Here is an 18,340-nt window from a genome sequence, read left to right as displayed (position 1 = left end):
CCATATATTCCTTCTCAGTTTGTTCATTGCTTATGTATAGAAAAGCTAATGATTTTTTAAAGTTGATTTGGTCTCCTGTCACCTTACTGTAGTATTTTATGGTGTCTAAGAGTTTTTGGGTAGAGTTTGTTGGGTCTATAAAGTATAGGATCATATCGTCTGCAAATAAGGATATTTTGACAGTTTCTTTACCTATTTGTATTCCTTTTATTTCTTCTTCTTGCCTAATTGCTCTGGCTCAAAATTCCAGTACTATGTTGAAAAGGAGTTGAGATAGTTGGCACCCTTGTCTTGTTCCTGATTTTAGGGGAAATGGTTTCAGTTTTTCACCTTTAATTATGATGCTGGCTGTAGGTTTCTCATATATAACTTTTACAGTGTTGAGGTACATTCCTTCTACTTTTATTTTTCCTAGAGCTTTTATCATGAAATGGTGTTGGATCTTGTCAAAGGCTCTTTCTCCATCTATTGAGATAACGAGGTGTTTGAATTATATGCTTCTGTTAATGTGCTGTATTATATTTATAGATTTGCATATTTTGAACCACATCTGCATCCCTGAGATGAAGCTAAATTTGTCATGCTGTCTGATCTTTCTGATGTGTTGTTGGATTCAGTTTAACATTATTTTACTAAGGATTTTTGCAATGACACTCATTAAGGAAATTGTCCTATGGTTCCCTTTTTATAGGTGTACTTTTCTGGTTTTGGGGTAAGAGTAATGTTGGCTTCATAAAATGAGTCAGGCAGTATTCCTTCCCTTTCTATTTCATGTCACAGTTTAAGGAGGATTGATATTATTTCTTCTTTAAACATCTGATAGATTTCAGCAGGGAATCCATCTGTTCTTGGATTGTTTTCTTTTGGTTGACTCTTAATTTCTGCTTCAATTTCATTTTGTGTTATAGATCTATTCAGGTGATTAATGTCCTCTAGTTTCAGTTTTGGATAGTCATAAGTGTCCAGAAATCTGTCCATTTCTACAAAATTTTCAAACTTATTAGAGTATAGGCTCTCAAAGTAATCTCTGATGATTTCCTGGATTTCTGAGGTGTTTGTTGGTGTCTACTCTTTTGCATTTCTGATTTTACTGTTTTGAGGTTTTTCTTTCCTCATTTTAGTCAGGTTTCTCAGGGGTCTGTCATTCTTACTTACTTTTTCAAAGAACAACCTTGTTGTTTCATTAATTCTTTATATGGTTTTTTTTGGCTTCTATTTTCTTGATTTCAGCCCTTACTTTATTTCTTTCCTTCTGCTTGTTTTGGGGCTTGCTAATCATGATTTTCTAGGAGTTTGTGCTCTGTAGTATATCATGGTTTTTAGAACTTTATGTCCTTTAATATACGCACTCATGGCTACATATTTTTGTCTCAGAACTGCCTTTGATGTTTCCTATAGGTTCTGGTAGTCGTGTTTTCATTTTCATTAACTTTCAGGAACCTTGTAATTTCTTCTTTTATTTCATCAAGGACCCATTGATCATTGAACCTTCTGTTGTTCAACTTCCAATTGTTTGCATGTTTTTTACTGTGGTTCTTGTTAATTTATTGCTTTAATGCGTTTTTGTCAGATAGAATGCATGGGATTATTTCTGTTTTCTTAAATTTGGTGAGGCTTGCTTTGTGCCCTAAGATATGATAAATTTTGAAGAAGTGTCCATGAGGTGCTGAGAAGAATGTATATTTTGCTGTAGTTGGGTGGCATATTCTGTAGAAATCAGCTATGTTCATTTGATCTATGGTGTAATTTAGTTATAGGATTTATTGATTGGTTTTTTTGTTTGGATGACCTATCTATTGGTGATAGGGGGGTATTAAGGTCTCCCACTACCAGTGTGCTGGAGTTTGTGTATGCTTTTAGGTCTTTAGAGTATGTTTGATGAAATTGGGTGCATTGACTTTGGATGCATATATGTTGATAATTGTTATTTCCTTTTGGTGTATTTCTTCTTTAATTAGTATAGAGTGTCCTTCTTTATCTCGTTTGATCAATGCAAGTTTGATGTCTACTTTATCCGAGATAAGTATTGCTACCCCTGCCTGTTTACAGGGGCCATTGGCTTGTTAGATCTTCATCCAACCTTTCACTGTCAGCCAGTGCATGTTGCTGTCCATCTGGTGGGTTTCCTGTAGACAGCAGATTGTTGGATCTCTCTTTTTAATCCAGTTTGCCAATTGGTGTCTTTTGATGGAGGAATTATGTCTATTAATGTTTAGTGTTAATATTGATAGGTATGTGGTGATCCCTGTAATTTAGATGTCTTTGCTGTTAAAGAATTTGATTGTTTGTAGCTGAATCAGTGTTACTCTTTACTTTCTTACCTTTTCTTCTCTTGTGGTTTGGTATTGCTTGCCCTTTCATGATTTTGTTTGCTTTCACTTTCTATGTGCACAATTCCTTGGAGAATCTTTTGTAGTCGTGGCTTTGTGGTCACATATTGTTTTAGTTTCTGCTTATCTTGGAAGACTTTTATTGCTCCATCTTTTTTTGAATGATAGTTTAGCTGGGTAGAGTATCCTAGGGTTGAAATTATTTTCATTTAGTGCCCAGAAGACCTCACTGCATGGTCTACTTGTTTTGAAGGTTTCCATGGAGAAATCTGTTGTGATTTTGATGGGTTTACCTTTGTATGTTATTTGTTTTTTCTTTCTTATAGCCTTCAATATTCTTTCTCTAGACTCTGTGCTTGTTGTTTTAATAATAATATGTCATGGGGTAGCTTTATTTTGGTCAAGTCTCCTTGTTGTTCTGGAGACTTTCTGTTCATCACTGGGCACAGTTTTCCTTAGATTTGGAAATTTTTCTGTTATTATTTTGTTGAATATATTACTCATTCCTTTTGCTTGCAACTCTTCTCCTTCTTCAATGCCCATGATTCTCAGGTTTGGTATTTTTAGATTCAGTGAGTTCTTGCATATTACTTTCACAGGTCATGAGTTGTTTGACTAATAGTTCTTTGGCTTTTCTTTTAATTACCATTTCATCTTCAAATTCTGAGATTATGTCTTCTGTTTTTTCTATTCCACTAGAATGGCCTTCAGTTTGTTTTGTATTTCTGTTCCTTTCTGTTTTCTGAGATTTTGCATGTCATGGATAACTTCCTCTTCCATGTTGTCACTTTTCATCATTAATTAATTTATCTCTCTATGATTTTTTACGTTTCATTTTGTTTTTTATTTAGGGCTCCTATGATTCATTTATTTGTTTTTATTTCTCATATTCTTTATTTTTTTCCTCTGGGCATTTCGTGGGTTCCCCTTGTATGTTTTGATTGACCATGTCTAGTAACATTTCCATGAAATTCTCAGTGATTACTTGCAAGATGTTTTCTTTCAAGATGTTTTTGTGATCTTCATTGTGTTCTGTGTGGCAGTTTATCTTTGTTTTGTTGGAGTATGGATCTGGATATGTATTTCTTTCATTTCCCTCTGAATCCTGTACTAATTTATTTATTTTTTCTTCTTCCCATATTTCCACTTGATAATGTTTCTGTACCTGGACTATGTGTAAGTTAGTGTTAGCTGAGCTATAGTGGTGAGACTAACAAAATCAAGGAAGAAGGAGAATATAGAGAAAGCAAGAGAAGTAGAAGAGAAAAAAACAGAGAACTAAGAAAAACAGCAGGGAGAGATGTTGGAAGGTCAAAGAGCAAACCAGACAGCCAAACCTTTAAAGGAAGGCAAACAAAAAGAAAAAAAGCTAAATAAAAAAACATAATAATTATATAAAAAATTTTTAAATCAGCTGTTCAGGAACAGTGGCATTTCAGTCTTAGTTTTTGCTGTTACTCCTTTAGCATCTAGACCTGTCTGTGTCTCCTAGGCAGGTTTGAATATCTCTTGTGGTAGGTGGCAAGTGGGAGAGTTCCCATGTGCCTGTAGGGGGAGGCCTCTCATTAAGCCAATCTACCAGGCCTTTGGAGCATGGGACTGGAGGGCCTGAAGGACATGGCCCAACCAAGTGGAGATGGTGCATGCCTGTGGATTGCCAACTGAGTAGGTTTTAGGGGTATGGTCCTGACAGAGATATTGCTGTGCCTGTGGATCACTGGCTTGGCTGGCCTTATGGGCACATCCAGTGTAGTTCACGCAGGCCTGTTCAGGCCTGAGAGGCACTGCCTGGTGGAGCAGAGATCATGCAGTGACTGGATCGCTGGCTTGGCAGGCCTGAGGGGTGCGGCCCAGCAGAGATCATGAATGCCTATGGATCACCAGCTTGGTAGGCATTAGGGGCACAGCCCAGTGGAGCAGAGATCACACAGGCTTGTGCAGATCTTAGGGACTCAGGCCCAGTGGGAGTGGAGATTGTGAAAACCTGTGGATCACTGGATTGGCAGGCTTTAGGGGCTAGTTCCAGTGGCAATCATGCAGGTCTGAGGGTTGTGTGTTTTGGGGAGTGCAGCCCTGGTGGGGCTGAGGAGTGGGCCCAGGGATCAGAAATCTGTCAGCCTGTGGATCAGTGGCTCCACATGCCTATGGAGAGGGGCTTGGTGTACAGTACCAGCTGTTCTTTTAGTAAATCATGGTGTAGAGAAGCCTTCCATGAGCTAGGAGTTCAGAGTGCTGATGTATCAGCTCTCCCTCGTGCTTTACCTCAGCCAAGCATGTCTCCAGTGTCTCTGCAAAGTCCCTTGTTCACGGAACTCATGCAATGTACAGCTGTGTCCTAGTCCACATTTTGGATTTCTCCTCAATCAATCATATAAATTCTTAAACTAGGAAAAATCCTTGCTCAGAGAATTTTGAGACACCTTGCTTTAGGGTCTACATGGGAGATGGACTTGAGAGGGGATAGTGGGTAGTGAGAAGTTCTGATATTGGCACATGGAGATGTTTAAATAGCAAGAAGTTCCAGCAGCAAAGGTTGTTGAAGATGGTGGCCAAACACCCTTGGCCTATAGCAAGAATCATGGTGGAGCAGAGCAACTGACCTTGACCTGCAGAGAGCTTGTCATCCAGGAGCTGCCTGACTAATGCTGGAGTTTGCTGTCAGTTGCAAACAGACAAAGAATTCAAAAGAATAAATATGAAAATGACCAACAAAATTAACAATGACATGTATAAATACCTGGATGAATTCAAAGAGAAAAAATTCACTTGTGAAATAAATAAGGAAGACCTTATTTATTTAGCAGAGTTTGATAAAGGGACAGAAAACATGAAGATATCAAATTGAATTTCTAGAAATGGAATGTTCAATGGTCACATAAATATTCCTGGTTACTAAGGGTGTGTCTTAAGAATTGTTTCAGCAGTTTGCTTAATGAACTTTGCGTTTGTATTAGTCTAAGTAGCTGTGGAGAGCAAAGCCCCGTGTCTTCAGGTGAAACACTGAAGGGAATTTATGATGATGTAGTTAGCATAGCTTTAATGAAAAATACTGTCACTTTATATTTGGCTTTGCTTAAGAAACTGAAAGTTTTTGGATTAAGCCCTGGATCTCATCCTAGAATTTGGTGCAGGATGAAAGGGTCAGGGACTTCCTGTTGGTTTCAGGGTTTTCTCTCCAGTTCAAGGTCTCAGATTCCACCATAGACATATCTTTGCCCCTTTTGTCTCCTGTTTTGTAACATTCTCACTGTTGCTATACAGGAGGAAGTGGATTTTTCTATTTAAGGATATGTGGGCCCAGTAATGAAGAATACAAACTTCATCAATTCCCATTTGTTTCCTCCTTGACAAACAAAATACCCCAAGGATTCTCATCACTCCAAGATTTATGTTGGCTGATCTGTGTCCTTCAAAATTTATGTCGGTATGTTCTAAGTGAAAATGTACCTAATATGGCTTTTGGCATTTAACGAAGTAGTTAGGTTAAATGTTGTGATATAGTCTGGTATCCAACACAAAGGTCTGTGATTATTCACTACGGAATCTGAGAAAAAGGTGGCCATTTGACCATCATTGAACCAGGGATAGCGGAAACACTAGGAACCAAGCACACTGCCACTTTCATCTTGGACCTCCAGCATTCAGAAATGTGAATAAATAATTCTGCTCTTAAGACATTCAGGCTGTGCTGGCCAATTCGGACAATATGAAATGTTAAATACAGTCAGGAATAGTTTTCTGGAAAAACATGTGGAGTCCTAGAATACCACCAGTACCTGTGCCACTTATCTCAGATAAGTAAATACATGTTCAGCTGGGCTTTCTCAGCCATCCCAACCTCTGACCCTTAGGTCTTTGTGTTCCCTGTATTGTTGAGCTTCATCCTCCACATGCATATTGTGGTCCTTGATGATGAGGTTTCCTTGTTCTCCATTCATCCTTCAGGCCTGGGATGAAAGATTATAGGTGAGTTCAGAGCACAGGCCTCAGATTCCCCATGAGGGAAGAAGTAGAACACACAAAGAGAAGAAAACCCTCTGGCCTCCCTAGTGGCACTTGTTCAGGGAGGGCTGTGGTAGCAGCTCGGGAAACTGTGAACCCTCAGATTCCCTCAGTTTCCACATGGAAACTGTTGATAGGGATAAATGAGGACAAGATAGGTAGGACATTACATCATCACATTGTCTCCTATCCTGAGAACACCAGAAAACTTAACTCCACCATCTTTTTTACTTGCCAACAACTGAATTCAGACAAAATCTGTCCTTTGCTGCTGAGCTCCAATGGACCTGACCTCTGCTCCTTTCTACCCCTTGTTCCCTTATCTCCAGGTACAGAAAGAGGTCCAAGGAAAATTTAACTATCAAGGCACCAACCCCACTCATTCCCCAACGTCCATCTCATATGTTCAACCTTCCATTGTCACTCCGTGCTTGTGTCTTACACCATGCAGAGCCTGTATATCATACAGATATGTGATTCTTTTTCACACAGATAGGTGACTTCATTTATCTTGATCCTGAAGTACAATCACAAGCAGTGTAACAAGAGGCAATGTTGAATTTTCTAATTATGGTATCATCAGCATTGACAATTTGATATTTTTCTGTATTTATTACCTAAGATGAAAAGTGTTTATACAGTATACCATGTGAACTAATTAGTTTAGGTTAATTAATGCTGTCTTCATCTCACCTACCTTATTATGTGGATAGACATAACATTGAGTATATTTTCGCAAAGTAAGTTTGACATAAACATTACTGCATTTCCAAGTATTGTATGAGCATTATGCAATAGGTTATTGAAATGTGTATCTCCGTCAAAATGAAACCAATCACCAAGCTCCTATTGTCTCCCTTTCCTGCCCCACAGGAGCCTCTGGAAATCCTTATTATACTCTCTACTTATATGAATTGCACCTTTTTAGTGTCTAGTTTATTGCATTTAACCTAATATCATCTGTTTAGTCCACATAGACAAAAATGACAGAATTTCTTTCTTTGCAAAGCTGAATATTATTCCATTTCCACGTTTCCTTTATCCATTCCTTATTTCAAGAACACTGACATTACTTTCATTACTTGGAACCTGTAAATAATTTTGTATTTACAGTCCCTGTGAATGCACATATGATTTTGAAAAAATTGCTTCCTATCCCCCTGACCTTTTGCTCATTTGTGGATTTTTGTGGGTTTTGATGATTGGATTTTTTCTTTCTTCTTTGAAGATTTTTATTAGCATATGTTAATTGTACAGGGGAATTTATTGTGACATTTCCATATGTGTTTGCAAGATAACTTGTGTAGGTTCATCCCCACCAACATTCTCACTCCTCCCCTCCTGCTCCACTTAAAATGATTTCAAAAGGCTTCATTTTCTCTTCTAATAATGTATAATAATCCTATTCACCCTACTTTTATTTCTTGATTCATTCTCCCTCGCCCACTAACACCCATCCCCTATAAAACCTGTATTACCTCCCTGTTTTTCATTTTTAAGAGGATATTCATCGGTTAAAGAAAATTTGTCATGAAATTTCCCCTACCAAGTTTCAGTGGACTTCATTATGCCTTTTTTATCGTAGATGAAATATATTTTAAAATCTCACTGGGATTGTAATTTCCATGATGATCACAGAATTTGAGTGTTATTCATAAATTGTTTACACACATAAATTTTTTTTGTGAAATGTTTACTTAAGTCTGTTGACCATTTATTAATTAAGTTACTTTTTTCCTTTTGCTTAAGTAAAGTTCATTATATATTTAAACACAGACTCCTAAAGAAGAGAAGGTTTTTCAATAATTTTCACACACTCGGTGTGCTGTTTTCACTTTGTAATAACTCCCTGTGCTATGAAAAGCTGGGCAATATGTTACAAGCTCAATTGTTTTGTCTTTTGCTCTTGTGCTTTTCTTTCTGTGAGTTGTTGGCAATGGTGAAGCCTAGGGAGAATCAAAGACTTACAGAACATAGAGACCTCCACTCAGAGTCCCCAGGTTCTTGTCACTGGCAGAAAATGAATTCAATGTTGACACAAGTTAAGAAATTAGGGGGAAGTTTCAATATAGAGGAAAGTACATCTCCAAGAGGGAATGAAGGCTTCTGAAGGAGAGTTACATGATACAGGCTTTGCATAGTGGGATTTATATTAACATGGGGGATGTGAAGCTGAGTGCTAATGGCTCACACCTATAATTCAAGCTACTCAGGAAGAAGAGATCATGAGGATTGCATCAGCATCAAGATGTGGACAAATAGTTCATGAGAACCTATCTCAAAACAATCATAAAAAAGCTTTACAGAGTAGCTGAAACATTAGGATTGTCTGTCTGGCAAACATGATGCCCTATGTTCAAACCACAATGCCTCCAAAAAAGCATGGGAGAAATGGTAAAAGGTTTCATAGGTTATTTTATGACTAACAGAGTTTAACAAGAAATAGTCATTTCTTTAACATTTCAGAGTGCAACTTAGAAAGATAAATAGTAGGTTGGTATATGAAGCTATTTTAAACTCCATTGAACTCAGGAGTTCATATGGCCAACCTGAGATTGTTTGTGTGTATGTGTGGTGCATGTGTGTGTTTGTGTATGCATGTGTCATGTGTTTGTTATCTATGTATATATGTGTCTGCCTGAGTGTGTATAGTTTATGTACATGTTTGTGCAAGTGTATGTGTGTAGTTTTGTGTGTTGTGTACACTTGGGTCTAAGATCAGTTCCATCAAGAGGATTCAGAAAGTTAGGTCATCAATACACAAACTCCAGTCATTTTGTATGATCCATCTCATATGTCAATCCTTCCATGGTCACTCTATTCATGTGACTGAAACCCTGCAGAGCTTTTATGTCATGCACATACATGGTTTGTAATCACACAGGCCAGTGTCTCCATTTATTCCTAATCATGATTTACAAACAGGTAGGTACAATAAGGGACAATGTTGAATTTCCTGGTCACGTTATGGTAAATCCTGACAATTTGATTTTTATTATATTTATTAGGTAAGATGAAAGATTTTTATAAGATTACATTATTAACAAATTACTTCAGACTAATTACAATATTCTTCCCCTCACCAATGTTATTAGGTTTATGGATAGAACATGGAGTATATTTTCTACAAGAAAGTTTGAAATATACATTAGATCATTTCCATGTATTGTGTCAATTCTAAGCAAGATGTTATTGAATTGTTTGCCTCTGGGAAAATGAAACACTGCACCGTGATCATATTGACTCCCATTTATGCCCACCACAGACTCTGGAAATACAACTTTCACTCTCTACATACAGGAATTCAACTGTTTTTATCCACGTATAGTATGACCATGCAGTCTTGTCCCTGTGTATCCAGATTATTTTGCAATACATAAAATCAAATGGCTATTCCATGTTGTCAAGAATGTCAGCATTTGGTCTTTGGAAAGTTGAATAATATCCAATTTTATAAAAGCAATATTCCCCCACTACTAAAACTCATGTCACAGCTAAACATCTGAGTTCTCAATTTTTAAACCATATGCATGAATGGAAGTTTTCAAATGAATAGGTTTCAAAATGATATAGATATGCAAAGAATAAAAGTGATCTGTGCACTGCTTGGAATTCTCCACAGATCCTGAGACAGGAAGAGCTTTCTCCCTCTGGCTTCACAACACAGCCTCCTGGGATGGAAGGTAAGGCTGCAGCTATCTGCATATTAAAAGATGAGACAATCCTTCTAGTGTGCAGACCATGGGGAACTGGGCCTCACATATGTGTCCAAATTCATAGATGGTTCAGTGCCTAAACTGATAAGTTTCCATTAGAACCGGCGTACCAGCATTGCTGTCACAAGGTCTGAGCAGGTTCCTTTGATAGAAACAGACAGGCTCTTCCACAGCAATGTGAGCTGGTGGCTTCTCCTGTCTTTGGGGACCCAGGCAGTGTTGCACCTGGACCACATTACAATCATAGTCCTGTGGTAACACTTTCTCTGAATGGCATGGCTTATTGGAAGGTGTCAACATGTGTGGAAGGCCCAAAAATGAGTACATTACTTTTATTGTGGGCTGAGTATGTACTTTACAGCCCAAGTTTCTTTATGTGGAGCTTTAAGAGGAAACTTCTTCCCACAATTAGTATCATAGGAAGCCCAGCTTCTCCTGAGACCCTGTATTTTTCTTTTCAGTTTTCATGCATAAGTTGTAAGTTTTTGGAATTATGGTACAATTAACACCACAACACATAGTAAATTAATTGTTTTTATGTGTGCTGTTTGGTGACATCAAATTGCCTCACTCACCACCACATATCACCTGCACTCTTTTCCTTTTTTCAAACCTGAAGCATTGTCCAAGAAGGAATATCTGCCACACCTTCTGCACAGACCTTCAGGTCTCTCTACTTCTGGTCTCTGAATTTCACTATTCTAGGAACCTCCTCTAGGTGTCCCCAATGGTATTCATTTTTTAGTGACTTCACTTACAACCACTCAAATCTTAAAAACCCTACCCCTTCTCCTTTCCTGGGTGTGATTTTCCTGGGGCAAGAAGAAATACAGCCAAAACTTTGACTGATCAGAAAATATGAAATAAATAATAGAACTTGCCTTTGTTAAAGGAGCTGATTTTTAAATTTTTATGTCATTGCAAATGGAATTCCTTTCCATTTTCTTACCTGCCATCTTACTAATACTGTACAAAAGTGCTATGAATGTCTTTTGTCTTTACATAGGTAAATGTTCAGTCCACTCAGATAGAGTACTTGGAATTGGACATTGCATAAGTGCAAAGTATGTTCTCTTAAGATTGGCACCATAGATAACTGGAAAACCTTAATGTCTTTTCTTTATTGAAAAGAAATAATTATCATACTTTTTCCACTCTTTTTTCCTTTCTATTGTTCAATTTTCCAGAGACATTTGAAAGCAGAGTGACTTCTTCACATGTTTTAGAATTTTATTGTTTTTCTAATAATTTATTTTTACTTTCTCCTTTGCTTTTTACATCACTGACATGATTTTCCATTTAACATGCAATTTATTTGTTATGTCTTGTCCTTCCTTGGTTTTATTATTCTTTTCTTTTTATTGTTTCTCTGGGATAACACTGTAGTATTTTTGAGATGTGCTCTCCACAAAGGCCCAGGCAGTCTCACGATTGTTTTCTGTTTTTGTCAGACAATTTAATACTTGGACTGCAGGCAGCAGACACCACTTCCACTTGCCAGTTGTATCTTCTTCCCCATCTCCTTTCTCCTTTCCTCCATTTTGATTTTCTTCATTTCATTAATTACATTAGTTTCTCTTTCTTTTCTTTTTTTCTTTTTCTATGCCCCAGTTCAACATTACTTATTTATCATAAATTCTTGTATTTTCTCTGCCCTCACGATATTATTATAATAACGATTATTTTCCCTTTCTCACTTTACTATTACCTGGATTGTCTTCATTCGCTTCTTTTTCTTGTTTCCCTTTCCATTTACTTTTCCATTTCTCCTTCCACCTTATTTTCCTGTATTCCTTGTCCTATTCACTATGTTATTCCTCCTGCTTCCATTCTGTCTTTACCCTTATTAACTACTATCATGTTGCCTCTCCTTACACTACTCATGCTCCTTCATGGCTCTAAGGTTGTTGGAGTTGTGGTGGTGAGTGTTTGAGTACTCATCACTGCATTTACATACAGCTGTGTCAGTGACTATGGTTCACTTTAAGGCAAGAGTTCTCCACTCTGTACTGAGCTATGCCCATGTTGTCAAGGTGAGAAAATAACATAGCCATGTCACCAATCTTGGCACCATACATTCAAATCACAATGTAGAAATACAAGAATTGCTGGAAAACAAGGAAACATGACTTCTCAAAAAATCAATTTCACAACATTAGACTGTAATAATATTGAACTGTATAAAATCCTTGACAAAGAAAGATTATAAGAATGGTCAAAGAAATCAAAGTAGACATGGAAAATCTGAATAAATTTAAAAGGAATACAAATAAACACTTAGATAACATTAGGAAGACATTGCAATGTATGAAGGAGAATTCCATAAAGGGTACAAACTTATTCAAGGTATAATGTATCCATCTATGGAATAATATTAATGATAAACACAGGCACTATCAATGAATGCAAATAAAAGTTTTTAAAAATATAGAAATCATATAGAAAAATAAAATTGAAATTTTGGAAAGGAAAAGCTCAATGAACAAAATATAAACTAAATATAAACCAGAAAAAAATATAAAACCAATATAGTGACAGAGTAGAAAGCAGACTCTCAGCAGTTGAAGGCAAGGTAGACGAAATGTAAAAGAATTAATAATAAATCCGTACACATTTGACATATTCTGAATGCCTTTGATGACAATAGAAGACACAGTCTCTGCATATTCACAGGTTGTAAGATAATACTAAAATATATGACTCTCCTTGTTACCAGATGTTCTGTCTCAGGTGCAGCTACAGGAGTGAGGACTTGGCTTAGTGAAACCCTCACAATCCTTGTATGTCACCTGACATGTTTCTGGATTTTCTTTCACAACCAGTAGGTAACAGCTGGAAGTGGATCTTTCAGTCATCAGGAAAGACCTTGGAGTGGATAGGGCATATACTTGCTAGTGGAAGCACTGGACACAGCCCATTCCTCCAGAGCTACATCTGCATTTCCGTAAACATGTCCAAGAAGCAGATCTCCATGCAGCTGAACTCTGTGACCACAGAGAACACAGCCATTTATTACTGTGCAAGATACACAGTAAGGGGACTTCATTGTGAGTCCAGACACAAACTTCCCCACAGTGTCTCCTTGGAACATCAGAGGTGTTAAGGACACACTGACATAAGGGCAATCTCTAGAAGAGCTGCTCTCAGATGCATGAATGTTTTATCCTGAGCCTGTGTCTTCTACCAGCCAGATTCTCTTCTGAGGCCATCGTGAAAAGCAAGTGTAGAGGATTTCCTGTCTCAGAACATCAGATATGCTTCTCTTCTTTTCTGACATACTGAAAACTTACTTCACAATAATAGTTGCTAAGGATGTGTAAGATTGCAATGATGCTTAGTGCTCAGTGACATCAAATGTTTATGAACCCTTAATGTACACATGATTCTCCTTCACCCTCCATATCTGAACTTCACAACTAGTCTCTCCCAATCCTGCTTCATTGTTGTTCATCCTTGGACTAATGTGACAATGCTGATTGTGTTCAGATTGGAGTTCACATGTTAACAGAACTTTCCTTCCACACAGGACATTTGACAATGTGGACATGGTTTTCAGTGTCACATTTGGGGATAGAATCTTCTTCCTGGCATCACTGGCATCTAGCATATTTTTTCTTTTTTTTACTAGTTTTTGGCCTTTTATTTAAAAATATATAAGATATTCAAATGCTCTAATTCAAATAAATTTACTACTTCCTTTTAACTATGATTTTCATATAATTTGTAACAGTTATGAAAATGACTACAAATTTACTTCATTTGGCATTAAAATATGTAACTACTCCTTTATTGACTATGTACTGCAAAATTTTCATTCTCTAGACTTTCATTTGTACTGTGTGCTATGTTTTTAAAAAGCTATGCAAGTGTAAACTGCAAAACTAAATGTCAGTTTTATTCTTATACAATATGGAAAAACAATTATCACATTCAATAATCTACAACAAATTGTAATAAGGATTATGCTTTGGAAATACATTTGTTTTTGACTTTACCAACGGAAAGTCACCATAGAATGACCTTGTGTAATGTTCTTAAAATGGTATCAGAAATTACATGTGATTAATAGCAAAAAATATTATTTTTATGGTTGTAAAAATAACTTAAGACTCACTTCCTATGGTGAATGTTTAGGAAGAGTAAGGGGAACAACAGCTAATGGCAAAGGGGACAAGAGAGGGAAATGCAGTGTGAATATGATCAATGCCCATTATGTACATATATGAAAAGTTTACAATGTCTCTTCGATTTAAGCATGGTTTGTGTCGCACATCTGTCCCCAGTCACATTTTTGTTCATACTCCTGTTATAGTATGATTTTCTATCTTTCCTTTCAGTGATTATTTCTTGAGCTTGCATAAGTAATGATTTAAGATTTCAGGTTGTTTGACAGAACAACTCTCTCATAGTCTTGAAAGGGTATATACAAAATGTTTCTCCAAAGTTTGTATGTGTACACTTATACACAAATCGAGGTTCAAGGAAAACTGTTTTCCACAGCATTCAATAGTGCATTAAAATGTCCTCTGCAGCATGCACAAGAAAATGCCTCTTTAGTTCCACATTCCAAAGAATGGTAAAATCATAGAATTGTATTCTCTCATCTTATATAAGGTATCCCTCAGAGATATGATTAAAAGAAGTGAAAGACACAAACACACACACACACACACACACACACTAAACACAAATTCCTTAGAGAGAGAGGTGTGTACTCTCACCCAGTTTTTACCTGTCTTGTCACATGCACAGTGGTAACATGAACATGGTACTGGGTGAGTAGGGACACCCTTGACAAAAGCCCAAGATAAGGATATCAGGCAAGGTATACATAGACTATGGAAGCCAGAAGTGAGTTTATGTCTATGTCTCTTCTCAATGTCTCAATGTTTTTGAAGCTGTGGCTTCAATGACTCTTTAGATTCCTTCCTCTTTGTGGTAAGACTCCTAAGGATCACAAATATGTAGACACTCAGTGCCTGACTTTATACTCATTATAAGTGCAAAATGTGACCTATATTTTGAAGCAGTATTCTGATCAAGCCTATTCATCAACTTTTAAATTAATTTTAATTCTACATCTATCCTAAGTGTCTCATATATATTTGCAGCACAAAATGGCTAGGGTCATCACTGGTAGAAGTGGTACAGTACCTGCCTAGCAAGTGTGAGGCCCTGATTTCAAGCCATAGCATACACCACAAAGACATGTACAATATTGTCTCAATTCAAAATAAAAAGCATGTCAGATGTAAATCTGACATTAACATGTGCCTTACCATTGTTTTTTTTTATTTCACTAACCTTCCCAATTACTGTGGCTTAAATAGAAATGATGAGAATAATCCTGACTATCTTTTGACCTCAGAAGAAAAAAATCATTTCATCAATAAGTGTGAGCTTAGTTGTGGAGTTGCCATATATGCCCTTCATTTTTTTGTGGTACAAACCTTCAGTTAGTGATATATTATTATTTAAAGATGTTTATTGTTCATTGCTTATTCTGTATCCAACCAGAACATCACTTAGGTCTTGTGATTAACTGTGTTAATGTGGTGAATCATATTTGTGGGTTTGCATGTGTGATCCCTTGCATCCCAGAAGAAATCACACTTTATCATAACATGGATCATGAATACTTTGGTGATTTTAGATTCACAATGATTTAGTGATACTCTGCTGTAGTAGAATTGTAAGAAGTGAATACTGTATGAAGAAGATAAGTGTACTTCTCAGAGATGTGGATGCTGTATATACAATCATAAAAAGGATCCTCTGAAGTTCTGCACTGTGATAAGTTGGAAGGCACCATGTGGACAGGACAGAGATATGACTGAAGGGAACAATGCCCTCTTTTTCTGGAAACCAACTCCAGCAACAATTGCACCTCTTACTCAAGAGTTGGGATGATCTATGATCTGCAGATGGGAAGAGAGCCCTCCTGAATTACTAAGCATCTTTATCACAAAGTGGAAAGATGAAAAACAGTGAAATTGGTATTAGGACTGCAACCATTGCTGTGACAATGATTGATGATCGTGGTCACAGTTTGGGGAAGCAGGCAAGATGAAAACTATTTCAATGTTGTGAGTGAGGTTAATAGTAATTCCAGTATAGTCTCTGAGGACCACAATGCTGATAGCTATTGGTAACGTTCATGTAGGTCAGGATTCTACTAGGAATTGGACTTGAATTCACCAGTACTCTATGATGGAAAGAACTTGTCCCTATTTTCCCCATGTCATGAGATTTTCAGAAGACAGTAGGCAGGATGATTTATCTGGCTTGAGAAAGCATAACTCAGGCAGTATTAAGGATATTTACTGTTTATTTTAGCCACACTATGAAGTGAAGAAAGCACGTCAATGGAAAGATTCAGAAAATTTACACTTTGACCAGAAAGAGTCACAAACAAATATCAGGTTAAGAAGGCTTCCATTGCTAAAATTATCAGTGCCATTTGAAAAAACCATTTAACCAGGTGCCAATGGCTCATACCTGAAATTCTAGCTACTAAAGATGCAGAAATCAAAAGGATTATAGTTCAAATCCAGTCACAACAAAACAACTCCTATACCATATTTCATGCATATTCAATGTAAAAAAGACTGGCAGACAGCTAAAGGTGTCAAGAAAATGCCTAGAAATCCTAAAACCAAATTCAAACTACATTCCCATCACAAAACAAAACAAAACAAAGAAAACAACTATTTTGTGCTTAGCCAGATTAAGTGCCCCTAGAGGACATCACAGGAATTAGGTGGACCACAGTAGTCCAGTTAAGCACATTTTAAAAATGAACTTTCTTCCTTTCACTATGGCCCATCTCCTAAAGTCTCCACTGGCACTCAATATTTTAATATTGGACTCTTATTCTTCACCCAAATTCAAAACAGAGCATTATTATAAGAAAAAAATTCAGCACAATTACTTTGATGATCACAGAAGAAAATAACTTCAAAAATGTAACAGATCCTTGGTTGGAATATTTTCAATGAAGTTAATGTTTTAAACTTCAATCATATGGCAACAGATTTGAGACATAGAGCCTTAGAGCATAGTAAGTTAAAAATAATTCATAAAGAAAATTGAAGATGTTATATCACCAGGACTAGAATTATATGCCATCTACTGAAGGTGCAAGTCATGTCCAACAAATGCCACAGAACAAACACTGTCTTGCTCCATCCTGAAGTATCCTTAAGAAATTTCGGACATGAAAAAATGAATTGAGGATGTCATACTTTGATCTCTTCCTTCTTTGCATATGTGGATGCCTGACATTCAACATTCACACAAAAACATTACCCCTAACAAAGTACCAATGTACATTCTGTCCCATCCAACTTCCTGTTTGACTGGACATTGGTCATCAAAGCAGTCAAGAATATCTGAGGTGTCCCTAGTTCCTCCAAGAAGCATAAGCAAAGCACTTTCTCTGGGAGACAGAGAGGTACATCCTGTCCTCTACTTCCCACTTGTCTCCTCAGGGGCCTCCCCCATGCAAAGCAGCCCCCAGTTTCAGGCTGAAAGCCCAGTCCTAACTGAGGCCACTAGCCTCCTCATAAGAGCCTTAACAAAACATGGAGGTTTTGGGGCCACCCATCTACCTGGTGGCAGCACCCTGCTGTGAGTGGACCAGGACATGGTGTTACTATTATATTTGATTCATGGTGAGGCCCCTTGTCCCCATGTGTCCTGTCCCAGGTATAGCTTCAGAAGTCAGGACCTGGCCTGGTGAAAGCCTCACAAAACCCTGTCCCTCACCTGCACTGTCTGGATTCTCCTTAAAGGGCCATAATGATGCACATGGTCCACAAGCCCCCAGGAAAGGGCACAGAGTAGATGGATATCATATGGCATAATGGAGGCACAGATTATAACTCAGCACAGAAATCCAACTCAGCACCATCAGAGACACCTTCCAGAGCCATGTTTCATTAACATTGAGCAGCCTGGGATTTGAGGACAAGTCATGTATTACTCTGTAGGAAGCACAGTGATGGGATTTCAGTGTGAGCACAGACGTGAACCTCCCTGCAGTGTTCTCAGGACCAGCCAGGGTACACAGCACACAGTGAGCCAGGGGCCAGTTCAAGGAGCAGATGCAGTGGGATGCATCATTCTTCATTTCTGGTACTCTGGTTTCTCACCATCCTGTTTCACCTGACATCACCAACCACAGTGATTCTGGAGGCCTCTCCTGCCTCAAACATCAGAATTTTTTTTTCTTTTCTAGAAGTCAGGCTTGGTTGACTTTTCCTATCTTAGTATGATTTTACAATATTAATA

The sequence above is a fragment of the Castor canadensis genome, chromosome 10 (assembly GCF_047511655.1).
Source record: "Castor canadensis chromosome 10, mCasCan1.hap1v2, whole genome shotgun sequence".
NCBI lineage: Eukaryota > Metazoa > Chordata > Mammalia > Rodentia > Castoridae > Castor > Castor canadensis.
Note: the sequence above shows the minus strand (reverse complement) of the source record.